Source organism: Danio rerio, chromosome 4, assembly GCF_049306965.1.
Source record: "Danio rerio strain Tuebingen ecotype United States chromosome 4, GRCz12tu, whole genome shotgun sequence".
NCBI classification, from domain to species: domain Eukaryota; kingdom Metazoa; phylum Chordata; class Actinopteri; order Cypriniformes; family Danionidae; genus Danio; species Danio rerio.
The window spans coordinates 34,195,615-34,210,785 of NC_133179.1; the positions used below are offsets into that span (position 1 = coordinate 34,195,615).

The following is a 15,171-nucleotide window of genomic DNA, read 5'->3' on the forward strand; positions in this document are numbered from 1 at the left end:
GGGTCTCTATATGAATACAGCACTTACAGATCTCTGTGTTAGTTCATATATTCTACAGGACACTTTACAATAAGACCCACATTAGATCAGTCAGTGCTGGAACTGATATAACAAGCAACTCAACATGATCAGGATGCTGAAACTAGCACAGAATATTAATGTTAGACACAACATTAGCTGAACCCAGTGAATATACAAGGGAGAATCACATCAAGTGTTAATAAAGATGAAGAATCAAGAGAAAATACTTTAACTTCAGCTGAAATGTTGTTTTATTCAATATCTCATTTGACTTTACATTAAAATTCAGTTTTCTTCATCAAATACAAACTCATACACACGACAATATCCAGTGAAATGCTTATACGACCAGCCATGACCTTAAACACAACAAGATTATATATGAGAAATAAATGACTGAATGAAATAAGAAATAAAATATAGACAAACTTTAGTCATAGGAAATATATCTGTAGAGAATAAAATCAACACATTAAACCCCGCGGCTATACAACTGTAGAGAACTTTAGCTGTAGACTGACTCAATGTACAGTGACACCATAACTGAACTGAACTAGAATACACACAGAGATGTGTGTGTGTGTGTGTGTGTGTGTGTGTGTGTGTGTGTGTGTTGTGATTGAGAGAGCGTCTGGTCTGTGTTCAGAAGCTCCTCCTCAGTGTCTCTGTGTTGGTCTTGATGGAGCAGAAGTCTTTATTTCTCTGAGTGCAGCAAGAAAGCTTCAGCTCAACTGTGTGTTTTCCTACTTTAGTCAATCCAACACTGAAAACTCCTCATCTAGTCAAGAGTTACAGGCTTATTACTGGACACAAACATTATTGAGCTTGAGTTCTTTGCTTTATTAAGCATTATTAATCCACAGTTGTGCTTGTGAACATCAGTTAATGCACTGAGAGTCAACAAGAACTAACAGAGAACAACTTTACTGTCATCAACTAACATGAACAGATCAATAAATACTGGAATAAATGTGTTTTTATTGTTCAGTTCAAGTCAAATCATGAAGAAGAAGAAGATCAGAAGAGCAGAAACAAACGTCACACTTCATTTCTCCTTTATTCATTGAGCTGCTGGATTTCTCTACAGTTGATTCAATATTTGACATTCAGACATTTTCATGTTTATTATCACATTCTAGTATCATCACCATGTCTCAGGATCTGCAGTGGGACATTCACATCAACTCTATCGTAAAGAAAGCCCAGCAGAGACTGTACTTCCTTCGTCAGCTGAGGAAATTTAACCTGCCACAGGAGCTGCTCGTACAGTTCTACTCGGCTGTCATCCAATTCATCCATCACCGTCTGATTCAGCCAAAACCGACCTCCGTAGACTACAGCAAATATAACGTTAAATTGAATTATTGATTCTGACAATATCAGGTATTAATTCAGAGAAGTGAGATAGGAATGTGTAAAATTTGTTGTAACATTTGTCCAACAACTACACATGCTTAATGGTCTGTATGAAATATGGTGTCAAATTTGATAATATTTGAAATATATAATGTTTAATAAAGCTGAAAGGTCCCGTTAGACTCAAATTTAAAGAATTAAAAGATTTATTTCTATTGTCTATGCTTTGAGATTCGTGGATTTTTCTTTTATAATATTGTGTAATAAATGACTTACTGAGTAATTAAGTTTTTAATTGAATAAAAAAAGTTATTTAAAATAAAATTGTATTTATTTTTAAATGATAATTAGTAATAATTAGTAATGAATACCGTTTTAAAAGTGACTTACCCAACACTGCACAGAATCTGCATATCAGATGAAAATCAACTGAAGCACAAGTATATTGAACTATACCTGTTAGAGTTTAGATGTTTAATAACTGCAAATAGGACCAACATATGTTCTGCTGGGCTTTCAATTATGGCTTTCATTTAATGCTAAAAACTAGTTAAAATCGATCATGATATGATTCCTCTCACAGTACCTATTGTTTTACCTTTAATGTACTTTTCTGACCAGAAAATGAGAATAATCAGTTGGACAGGAATAATATTCATTGTTAGAGGCCTCCCATAAAAAATAAATAAATAATACCCATTTTGGTAACATTTTATAATAACTCACGCTATGAATTATTTATTAATCATTAGCAAATTTAATTCATTATTTGTTAAGCATTAACTCTACATTAGCAGATGTTAGTAAGCAGTTTGTAACTACAGATACAAATGCTCTATTCTTGATTTAAAAGCACATCTATAATGTGCTTAATGATTGTAGTTTCATACTTTGTCAATAATAATTTTTTCAATACTTAAGTATTGTATCATTTACAAACCAATTATTTGAGAGTACTTTGTGGCTTTCAAAGATCATTCAGAATGCATAAGTAAATGATTAATAAACCATTCAAATTAAATTTATATGACTTATTATTCAGGCATATACTAATAGTTAATTTGTATGTTAATAAATGCTTTAGTAATTTAACTTCATCCAGTTTTGTGACCTAATCTAAAGTGAGGACTATTTATGCTATATAAATCCCTTATAACTGACAATTAAAGGCTCGGTTATCTTCTAAACAGGGGAAAAAACACGACTTTATTCATTTCTAATCATTTAAAGACACATAAATAAATCTGCATCAAATGAAAAATATTTTTTTGCAATCTTAACTAAATCTTAACTAAAATAAACTAAAATAAACTAAAATAAACGAATAAACTTCGTTAAATAACATTATAATGTTGTTTCATAATATATTGTAAATTATTATATTGTTGTTTTTATCCAATTTTATGTCCTATTTTGACACTCCTGTTATTCGGCAATGTTTAAACTTTACAGTAATTTTATTTTTTAGATAAGATTACAAAGATGTACTGTTCATTTGACACTGAGCCTTTAATTGTCATTTATTAGGGATTTATAAAGCATAAATTGTCCTTACTTTAGAAATAGGTAGAGTGGCTCTGATAGGCTAGTTGGCTTTAGCAGAAGTGGCCAATCTTGGAGCTCAGTTGGTGGCATCAGTTGCTCTGGAAGCTTTGGCTATGTCAGCAGCAGATCTGCCAGCTCTAGCACCACAGGCTCTGGCAGTTTTGCTGGAATGGGCCTGACTGTGGTTGAGGCTTTTGTGAGCGGTTCTGTTGACAGTACCTCTGGTGCATGTGGCAGTAATAGCTCTGGTGGCAACTGGCAGCTCAGGCTCTGACATGGTGGCATCTCTACAGCGTTAACTCTTGCGGTGGTGGCAACTACAGTGACCCCTACATCCTTGTGCCTCAATGCACATTGTACAAGCACACAGAGGTCGAGTAAGTGGGAATATGGGGATCATTGTTCCTGAAAAATAAAAACAAATCACACAAAGATACTTAAAAAAAAAAAAAAAAAAAACTTATTAGTCCAACTTTGACATTTCTAACTCACCTACTTGATCCTCCCCTTTTGTCTACAGTCTTTAATAAAGTGCAAACCATTTTTTGCCCCACAGCATCTGTTTTTTGACAGCCGTTGTTGACTAGCCGTGCCTGATCGAACATGAACATTGTGCTGGCAACTGTAATGAGCCTACAGTAAAAAAATATGAATGTTTAAATGTGTACAGAAGTGTGCAGAAATGTTAGATATTTTATTTTACATTTAGAAATATCAAACATTTACAACAATTATGCTGCAGTATTCTAAATTATCTGTCAGCAAAACATATAGGAAATCTGAATTGCATGTATGTATTACTCCTGTAATCCTGCAAATGGAATGAGCACCTAGATTATCAGATGACAATACACTTCCTTTCACACAATCTCCTAACTGTTCAATGTATACACCATGTGTTTCAAGAGTTTCAAAGTCTTGAACAAATGGGTGCAAGACCACCATGCTGTTTTACAGTGCTAGCAGTGCTGGGTTATTGTGGGTGCAGTGGGGGGTTATTTTCATTGCAGTGGTGGGTCTTGGAACAGAAACAAAGACGAACAGGATGATGACCAGATGAGGAATCAGGAAGGCTGGATTACCTGGTCTGACTGTGACAGCTGTGAACTTAAAAAGGTGTATTCAGTAGTTCACTGTAGAACTTCTTAGTCAACTAAAGAGCTTTAAGTCAATTTAATTCATGGCCAAGCTTTACTGGTTTTAGATAAACTGAGAATAATTTTTTCTGCTTAAAATAAAGGTGGCTGTTACTCCATCATTCTGAATAATCTCTCTATTTATAAAGATATCATCAAGGATTTTCAATGACTTAAAGTAAGTTTAAATGAACAATTCAGTAACTAAGTTGTTTTTACTGTAATTTATTTAATTTACTTTCTGTAATAAAGCTGTTTGGTAAATCTCTTACTTAGATTTTTAAATCTCCATCCGTGTTTTGTGAAACTTTGATAAAAATGAAAGTTCAAAAAAATAATTTTCTAAATAGTTTGCATTACTTTAAACATTATAGATACATGTACAATGTTAAAAAAAAATCTTGCAATGTTAAACAAATTATTACTTTGAACTTTCTTTTTAATAATTGTAAGAATCATTGTTAGTGATTTTGTACCAATAACATCTGATCATAGAAAAACAGCAGCTCTCCATGCTGAAAATGCAGCTTTGAATCACAAGAATAAATGACATTTAAAATGACAATTATAAAGAAAACAGTTTGTACTGGCCTCACTAACACTGGCTGCCTGACTGTTCAGTCAGCAACATAACCACAGATGCAGTTTGAAGATCTGTCTTTTTTATCTTAATTCTTTTTTGTAAAACAGTGACAATAAAATCTCTGTGACTGTCTCATTTAAATCTTGTGCAGTGTGTTTTATCACATAATAATGTTCTCCTGATGAAATCAGCCATCATGAATGAGCAGTTATACAAAACAAAACTCTTCTTTAACAGAATAAATCGTTACATTTTTCAAATCAATTAACAAAAATTGTGCTTATAGGGTATTACCCTTGATGGAAATATCTAAACTATTAGCAGAACCCTTTAACAGTGTTTATTTCCAAATGAAAGTGAAACTGAAAGCAACACTTTCCACTACCGACATCAACCAGCAGATGGCGCTCTGACACCACAGAAACTCAAATCCATTTATTATGAGCCACACATATTATCATTTCCCTTGATTCAGTCATACCTCAAGTATTATCCAATGCATTTATGATATTCTAAGACTACGACACAGTTATTTAAAATGGTAAATTAACTTGAAATAATTATTTGGCGTTATTCTAAAAAATGCTAAATTCAGTAAATGACCAAATGCCTCTTATTTGCATAACCATGTAAACCTAACTAACACATACACACATTCTCTGTTCTAATCTATTGGTTTATATATATATATATATATATATATATATATATATATATATATATATATATATATATATATATATATATACACACACACACACACACACAATAAATTAAAAATTAAAATGTGTGTGTGTATGTGTTAGGGTTTGGTTTACATAGTTATGCGCGCACACACACACACAACATTTGTGTAATGTTTCAATACAATGTAATAGACAAAGGACAATAACCATTTTCAATGTATACCGCAGTTTGGAAAAGTCAAGGTTTTAAAACTGCCAAAGGTTTCTGCTGTATCGTTCCTACAGTGTATGTAAAGTTTTTTTTTTTTTTTTGTTTTTTAATAACGTTTTTTTTTTCTTTTAGGATAACAGTGTCTCCCAGAGGTGGGACCAAGTCATTGTTTGGCAAGTCACAAGTAAGTCTCAATTCATTGCCCTCAAGTCCCGAGTCAAGCCCCGAGTCAAGACAGGCAAGTCCCGAGTCAAGTCCCAAGTCAAAGGCAACAAGTCTCAAGTCAAGTCCAAAGTCCTATAGTTTGATTTTCGAGTCTTTTCGAGTCTTTTTAATGTATAGCTGTAAGATCTGTTTTTATTAAACAAACCTTTTTTTTTAATAAAAGGACATTGCTTAGATATATAAAGATACAAATGTAATTTTCTGAAAAAGTGCTAAACAGTGCTGCGTCTCGTCTACACAGCATATTGCACAAGAATGAGTTCCACCAAAAAAAGTCCATTTTGCCTCACATCACACAGAAATTGCAGGTCTACTGCTGTCTAGTTCATTAAGTTTAGTTGTGCTATGTTATGTCTTTAGTGATCAACTTGTGATTAACTAAAACTACATAAACAACCTCAATGAGGCAGCAGTAGACCAACAACTCCTGTATGCTGCAAAGTAAAATGGTAGCACATATTCTAAATGAAGTAGGCTACTTCATACAAACAATAACGTTGTTTTCTTCACATAACAATGAAGAACTTTGCTCTCTACCTTGTGTGATGCTCGTGCACCGATTTCCTCTGTGGACAAAACTGCTTGCGAGCTCTCAAATATACGCTGCTCACGCGCAAATTTTCTCGCTCTCAAATATGCACTGCTCACGCACACATTTTCCTGCGTGCTCTCAGAGATTATATATAGAATTTGTGTCTTGTGTTTCCTCTTCCTTTTGTGCTTTTTGATATGATTTATATTGAGGCACTATTTATTAACAATAACCAAAATACTAAAATAGACTTACATATTAAATTTTTTATCTAATAAACCATAACATTTTGGCTGTATGTTTTATGATGAGATATTTCCAGTTACAAACACTTAAAGACACAGAGAATAGATGTTGGATGTAAAGAATGCATTTTGTTTTACAAACATTTATTAAACATCCAAAAGGTTCACCATACTAATCAAATAAAAAACATTTAAACAAAAATATAACTAACGCAAGCAGAAATGTAACTGTGATAAAAAATAAGGAAAAACTTGATTAGGTATTATAGCCTACTGTACTATTCACTCTTTAAATAAATCTCACTATCAATCCCATTTTATCATGGCAACTAAAATAAAGTGAACACGTCTCTGCTGTCTTCCACATTATTGATGAGATTGTGGAGGACATTTTCCATGTCATCCTCTTCATTTTGAGGAAAAGCTGTTCCACAGGGCCCCTGAACACATCTATTGGCATGGACAGTGTTTTGAACAGTACTATAGTAAAGTACTTTAATTAATCTGTTGGGGTAATATTATAGTTGCTATGGTAACACAAGTGTAATATAAACAAATGACCCAGTGCTGTAGTTTTTTTACAGTATTGGGTATATTATATTACAATTTACCACACTTTACTGTAGTAAAACTACACTCTGTATTTCATTTGATTAGTTCACTATTCTTAATACTACAGTATGCTGAAGCATTCATTAACAACTTGTAAATAATAGCCTAAAACATAGGCAGTATACCTAACTCTCAAAAACACTATTATTTATTATAGAATTTACCTTAACCTCATAGTTTTTCGTGTATTGTTACTAAATAGTTTAGCAATATATAAACCATATCAACATTCTGGAATAATCAATTTACCAGGAGGATCTCTGGAGAGCAAAAGCAGGAAAGATTTGAGGCGCCAGTGTGGACAAAAGTCAAGCAAACGCAGTAAGACTGAATACGTGCACGAGAGACCAGCCAATCAGATTGAAGTACCTGCCCACTGGTGAAAGTAAAGTCAGAGCCAATCAGATTTTTCTTTCTTTTCATAAAGAACGGGGTTCAAATCCCACTTAGGCACTTGTAAACTATCATTTTAGACCATTTTGTCAAAAATCCCTACTGAAAAAAACAGCTTAAACCAGCCTAGGCTGGTTTTAGCTGGTCGACCAGGCTGGTTTTAGAGGGGTTTTGGCCATTTCCAGGCTGGTTTCCAGCCATTTTCAGCCTAGTCTTAGCTGGTCAGGCTGGGAGATGACCAGCTAAAACCAGCTTGACCAGCCTAGCCAGGCTGGGAGCCCAGCCAAAACCAGCTATGTCCATCTTAAACCAGGCTGGTCAAGCTGGTTTTAGCTGGATTTTGCTGGTCAGTTTCCAGCCTGACCAGCTAAGACCAGGCTGGAAACCAGCCTAGAAATTACCAAAACCCCTCTAAAACCAGCCTGGTCGACCAGCTAAAGCCAGCTTACCAGCCTAGGCTGGTTTAAGCTGGATTTTTCTGCAGGGATATTGTTATGTTTAACCATTTATTAGAGCCACAAATTATCTAAAACTTGTTTTCATGTTTGAATAGGCAATAAATGTGCTAAATAAATTAAAATAGAAATACCCACAGTGAAACAGTTATATAAATTTAAATATTAGTTTAAATACATTCATAGTGGTTTTAAATATCTTTTAATATGTAGAGTTCAAATTCAACAAACTGAATAAAACAAGTCTTCGTTTTTAGTTTATTTAAAAACAATTACAAATGGAGTAATTCAACTCACAAGTAAATGATCTCATTGAGTGATGGAATAATAAAGGTAAAACTTTAATTGAATGATCAGTCAAGTGTTTTCCAATGAAATCTGTTAAAATAAGAGTCCTACAAAACAGGAACAAAGACACTCATGAAACAAAATGTGATTGTTAATTGTATTTTTTATTAGATGGTTGGTTTTAAGTACCTTAAAAATAGTAGATAAGCCTTAAATATAGAGGGGGAAATACAGAAAAACAAACAAACAGAAATTCAACAATATAGACGCATTACATAACAATCTCACAATAAAAATTTAATTAAAAACCATATAGAGGACTAAAATATTGCTAAGAGGCATAACATCAACAATAATACAAATACTTTTAAGGTTTTAAATACTAAATAAAATTAATAGTATCAATCCAAAATATGAAAAAGGTAACACTTTACAATAAGGTTGTATTAATTAATTAAGTTTATCTATGTACTAATGTGAACAAACAATGCAGTGAAGTACAGTTACAAATCATTACAGTATTCATTAATTAATGGAAATAAAATTATTGGTTAACCTTTGTTAAATCACAGTGCATTAACATTAATGTTAACAAGCATACCTTTAAATTGTAATAATGCAATAGTAAATGTTAAACTATAATTAATAAAGGTTTAAAAGAATAGTTCATTATTAGTTCATGTTAGTACATAGATTAACTAAAAAAACCTTATTGCAAATTTTACCAAAAAATAACAAAACACTTTTTTCACAGTTTTAAGAGCTTTAAAAATAAATTATATATATCTAGTTATTATGGAATGTTACTACTAATTAAATAGTTAGAAAATACTGTCAGAGGATGGGCAAAACGCAAAAATAAAACATAATATGCGCATTGACACAAACGACCAAGTGCAAAAACATAAATTACAGCCATGTTCATTCATAATTATATGAAATAAATGACGAGAGGGTAAGTTTGGTTAAAAAAACTGAAGTTCATTGACTTATGCACAACAGTAAAACAATGCTTTTGCACAACAGTATTGCGAGTAGTAAAGTCTCTTACCTTTGACAGATGTTGTAAATCCGCTGAATAAAACAAAAGAAGCAGATCGCGGATGTGTTTATTTCACTCTCCGAGTCAGAATGAAAATGGCATCTTCAAATTTCCCGCTGGTGCAAAAACACGGAAGTGCGCCACAAAGCGCTAGTGGTCGAAAGTATGCGCGCATGCTTTCTGTCACACACACACACACAGAGATAGAGCGCTCCATGTCAGCATACTTTTTATCTTTGGGCTTTTTATTGAAAGTAGCAAGTCTTTACAAGTCAATAGGCGCAAGTCCAAGTTAAAGTCCGAGTCATTTATGTTCAAGTCCAAGTCGAGTTGCAAGTCTTTTCATATTTTGTCAAGTCGAGTCTGAAGTCATCAAATTCATGACTCCAATCTGACTCGAGTCCAAGTCACATGACTCGAGTCCACACCTCTGTGGCAGAGTATGCCGTTAATTCACTGACAAATGCCGTAAGAGCAGTTTTATAAGTCGGGACTCGGGAGCGCTGTAATACGAGAGAGCAAATCTCTTCTCTCGCGCTTGTTTCTTCTGTTCGTGCACAAAACTGCTCGGGAGCTTTCAAAACACTGGCTGCTCACATGTGAATTATCTGCTCTCCGTCTGACTCTTCGTGCTTTTGCTCTCCAGAGATTCTTCAGCATAATGTAGTATTAAGAATAGTGAACTGATAAAATGAAAAACTGTGTAGTTTTACTACAGTAAGTGTGGTGAATTGTAGTATAATATTCCCAATATTGTAAAAAATAAATAAAAAATAACTAAAACACTGGGTAATTTGTTTATATTACACTTGTGTTACCATAGCAACTATGGTATTACCACAACAGATTAATTTAAGTATTTTTATGGTACTTTACAAAATACTGTACAGCAGACACTAGTTCACTTTATTTTAGTTGCTATGATAAAATGGGATTAATAGTGACATTTATTTGAAGAATGAATTGTACAGTAGGCTATAATACCTTATCAAGTGTTTCCCTATTTTCTATTACAGTTCTGTTATTCTGTTATTAGTTACATTTCTGCTTGCATTAGTATGGTGCACCTTTTGGGTTTTTAATAAATGTTTTTAAAATAAAACTATTCTCTGTGTGTTTGAAACTGGAAATATCTTATCATATAACATACATCCAAAAATGTGATGTTGTATTAGATTAATAATGTAATATGCAAGCCTATTTTAGTATTTTGGTTATTGGTGAGAAATAGTGTACTAATATAAATCATATCAAAAAAGCACGAAAGGAAGAGGGAACCGTGTACTCAGAGCGCTCAAGAAAATTTGTGCATGAGCAGTGCATATTTGAGAGCTCGCATGCACTTTTGTCCACAAACAGAGGAAATCGGTACACGAGAAATGAGATTTGCTCGCTCATATAACATGAATGTGCTCTTGACTTGTAATACTGCGCTCACGACATTTGTCAGTGAAATAACAGCATAGCGGAGCTAATGAAATTTTTTGAGACTCGGGTGAACAGTTCACGCGGCATTTGCATTGGGTTGAATATAAAACAGTTTGAAGAGATTTTGTCTGAAACAGGTACGTCTGCACTAACATCTTTATGATCCGTCCATGTGTGATCATAGGGAGAACCACATGACCAATAATTCTTGTAATTGCAACAGCCGTGGGAAAGGTGGAAGGTTTTTGTTAAAGTTTGAAAATACCTGAAGGATAAGTTTGTTAAAACAAACAAAAAAAAGAGGCCCCCCAAAACATCTTCAATGATATTAATGATTCTCTTTTTATTCGTCTGATTTTACTGTCTGTTTATTTTGACCGCCCCCTGTCATTTAAAAAGAATATCTCAATGGTGAACGTGTCAAGTATAAAAGCCTCATCTGTTGCGTGAGGTGTGTGATGCGGTGCCAGGTGAAAGTATAAATCAGCATTAAGATGTTTGTTTTTTTCTGTAGTTCAATAATACTTTTAACCTGTCTTTAGTACTGTTTAATTTAAATACATTTATTTTACCCCTAATTTTGTGATTTTACATTTTCTCTCACGCGTTTTTGATATTGTGATATAGGTCTTAAATTTAATACTTAATGGATTTAAAAAGGTCTTAAAAAGTCTTAAATTTGACATTAAGTTATCTGCAGAAACCCTGATCTCGCTGGCATGGAGTCAGCTGCCAACTGACCGGCTGGGTTCACCAATGCCCTTAACCTCAATCTTCACATCCACATTCGCCATTCCCCACTCATTTCCCTTGACCCCTCCACTCCGTGAGTAAGAAGCAAAAGTTTTTGTTTTCTTTGCCCAAATTCTCATTTTGTTTCTCTTGTTGTTTTTTTCCCTGTACTAGTGTAATCATTATTTTCCTCGTTTTCAAATCTGACGAATCTGCTGGCCTGAAATCATTTGCATTTTTTTCTGGTGCCGAATCGTGCACCACCGCTGACTGTGCGCGCACCACGCAAAAAGGACGAGGCTTTACTCCCCACGTTCGCCGTTGTGATATTCTTTAAAACAACTGGGGGTGGTCAAAAGAAACCCACTGTAAAGTCAGACGGATAAACAGCGAAGTAGAATGTTTCCGAAATTACGTCATTTCATTAATATCGTTCAATGTTTTTAAACTAAATAGATTTTATGTTTATATAAATTATTTTAATGATTATAAGGATTTCTATGACCATTCAAGATTTTTTTAAATCAAACTTTGGTGCATCACTTGCTTTTGTTCATATCTCGGACAGTTTTACCCATTATAATTTCTTAAATATTAATGACTGCAGAACATGGGTTGCTCTACAAATACATATTTTTATTATGGCAAGAATAAAAGCAAAAAAAAAAAAAAGTACACTTACTAAAAAATACATGTTTCTTTAGATTTTGCCCGCTCCACAATTCACAGATTACTGTCTGGCTAGTTTCTCTCCTCTGCTTATGCTAAAAAGGCAATAATGGTTCAACGTTTCTGACCATTATCACCAATAAAGCCTAGAAAAACAGGGCATCAGTATATTGTAAACTGATAGGTTCAAATATTCCCTGTGTGTTTTGTTTTTGTGAAGTTTCAGTGCACTTTACTAACACATTTCTTAAAACAGTTTGCATAGAGAGAAAAGAGAGAATTCTAGACATCTAATTGTTGTTGTTCTGAGAATGTATGTAGAGCAGTTTACAAACTTGTTGTGAGTGTTGAAGCTGGCCTCTGCTGATGAAACTGCAAACTATCTACAGTAAACTTTATTTTAATTGAATCTCTGACTCCTGCTCTTCTTCATCTGATAGTCTGGTCATTTTTGGGTTAAAACTGTTGGTCCCCCTACAAATTGTATTTATGCACACACACTATAATCTGCTGTTTTACTCCACTGAACTCCATATAAAAGACAGAAACTTTTTTGAACAGGCCCATCTAAAGGGTTAATGCAGCCAACTGATGATCAACAGTAAAAATGACACATTTGACCTCTTCCCAACAAGGAAAACAGCAACAATGTAGAATGCATGATTATTTGGTGTCATGGCTCAACGGTTAAAAAATGTGGTTATAATAGAAGTCAATGGGTCAAAAACAGCCAAGAACATAATGAAAGGGTATATAGATTATAAGATTAATCGTATTATCATCACGATAACAATATTTTTGGCCCACGATCATGAAAATGGGAGACTAATAATACATAAAAGAATGACAAAAGACATGAGAACAAGTAACAAATGAAACTCATTCCTGTCTTTCAATGAGTGCTTATGTGCATTTAGGGGAACTAGGCAGCACACTCAGGGCTGCAAGATGGATTTAATTTAGTATTCTTATTATTAAAATATATCTGAATGACTGAGTTGGTGTTTGAGAATGAAAACCAACCTGTTTGTTCCTGCAGATCTTCATGTTTGACTGTGAATGTTTCTTCAATCTTCACATCTTCACTCTCCTCTTTAATAAACGCCATCTTTATAACAGTGTGGAGATCAGTCGCTTCAGCAGGAATTTTTCTCAGTGTTTGGACACTTTATCCAGCTTAAAATGAACAAAACAATAAAAATGTTCTGTTTAAAATAAATAAAACAATGAACAGAAACAAAATAACTTCTCTTTAACACTTGCTTCAACAGTTTCTTTATATGAGAGTAACTAACAAACAGAAATCAGGAAAGTCAGAGCCAGAAACAAAAGCCACAAATGACCTGATTAAAACTAGTACTCCATAGCTTATAGTGATGTATACTTAGAATGGAATGACATTAAGCTATTTAATAAATTATACCTCATTAAAACACTTATTACACTGTTACATCTCTGTAACTTTTTTCAAACTTTATTTGAGTATGTTCTTAATTTTTGTTTGTTTTATTCATTTTATTGTCTGCTTACAGCAACGTGTAGCACTTTTTTTTTGCACAAGACAAATTTCCTCTTGGGGACAAAAACTTTATCCTATTTTTATTCAAACAATAGACCTCACAACTGTTAAATAGTACTACGTTGTATAAAGGGTTAAAATAATATTGTCAACAGCAGGTACATAATTTAGCACTGAATGAAAAACTGAAACTTTAATAACTAATTAATAACTTTAATTCAATCACTTTATATAAGTGTAAACGCTTTAAAACAAACCTTTCTCCAGTTGAATCACAGCGCGAGAGCGGCGCAGGTTTATGACGTCACAAGTCATGCCAAAATAAAAGTCTTTTTTTTTCTTTTTTTGCCACTTACTCTTAGTCATGAGTCATGATTTATTATATATAGTTTGTCTCTGCTATGGACATTTTATCCTGTTTAAAATTAACAAAGCAATAAAAATGTCCTGTTTAAAATAAATAAAACTATGAATAGAAACAAGATAACTTCCCTTCAACAGTTTCTTTATATGAGAGTAATTAACAAAAATAAATCTGGTAAGTCCGAGCAAGAAACAACAGCCACAAATGAGCTGATTAAAACTAGTACTGCATTTTTTATATATAGTAATGTATACTTAGAATAAAGTGAAATTATGCTATTTAATAAATTAAACCTTCATTAAGACACTTAATACACACACGTTGTTCAATAGTTCTCTTTACTTTGATTAAAATAGTATTATGTTGTATAAAGGGTTAAAATAAAATTGTCAACAGCAGAACTTCATTTAGTATTGGATGAAAAACCTAAAACTTTAATCAATCGGTTTATATCTGTGTAAAAGCTTTCAAACAAACCTTTCTCCAGTTGATTCACTTTTTTTTTTGTCATAAGAAAAAAATATCTAAAATCACATACAAATACAAATAATACCATTAGACAGAAAGGGAAAAATATTAATATAATTAAAGTATTAATAATAATATTAATAATAATAATACTAAAACTACTAAATTAAACAAACATAATTAAACAAATGAATGAAATTACAATGACACTTAAACAAATCACCATAAAGAAAGTAACTAAAATTGAGAATCTTCTTTAAATACATCTGCATAATATTTCAGGAATCTTAGATTTTTTTTATTGTTAATAAGATGAAGTGATTTAAGGAGGGAGTTAAATTCTATTCTAAAATGAGCAAACGATGAGTAATTTCTGTTTATTTCGGTTTGTGAATAAAACATTTGCCATATAAGATAAAAAAAAAGTATGATGTGTTCCAGGGATTTAGCTTTTGGGTTATTATAATAAAAATAATGTCTCTTAAATTAAAGCAATTCACAGCATTGGCAAAAGCAGATATATGAGAATTTAGGAGTGACCAAAATTGCTTCGATATTGGAAAATCAAAAAACATATGTACAAGTGTCTCATATGTACAAGTGTCTCCTCTGCTTGTTCGCAGAAAGAACAGGGGCTGTAGATTTAAAAAAAATTGGAAAT

The 15,171-nt window shown here is 32.9% G+C and overlaps 2 protein-coding genes and 1 long non-coding RNA gene across 3 annotated transcripts in view; 2 read left to right on the plus strand and 1 right to left on the minus strand.

Moving 5' to 3' along the window:
• The window catches only part of LOC137491238 (uncharacterized), a 1,025,816-nt gene that overhangs the window by 386,755 nt on the left and 623,890 nt on the right, over positions 1-15,171 (plus strand). The gene's annotated exons all lie outside the window — the stretch shown is intronic.
• Positions 1-15,171, plus strand: part of LOC101886704 (uncharacterized) — an 847,011-nt gene that overhangs the window by 386,755 nt on the left and 445,085 nt on the right. The window lies entirely within an intron of this gene.
• On the minus strand, positions 255-13,965 carry LOC137491329 (uncharacterized). Its single transcript, XR_011011301.2, has 5 exons — positions 13,936-13,965; positions 13,183-13,335; positions 3,415-3,555; positions 3,142-3,327; positions 255-1,355 (listed from the first exon to the last, which is right to left on the minus strand). It is a non-coding gene; the product is annotated as an uncharacterized lncRNA (long non-coding RNA).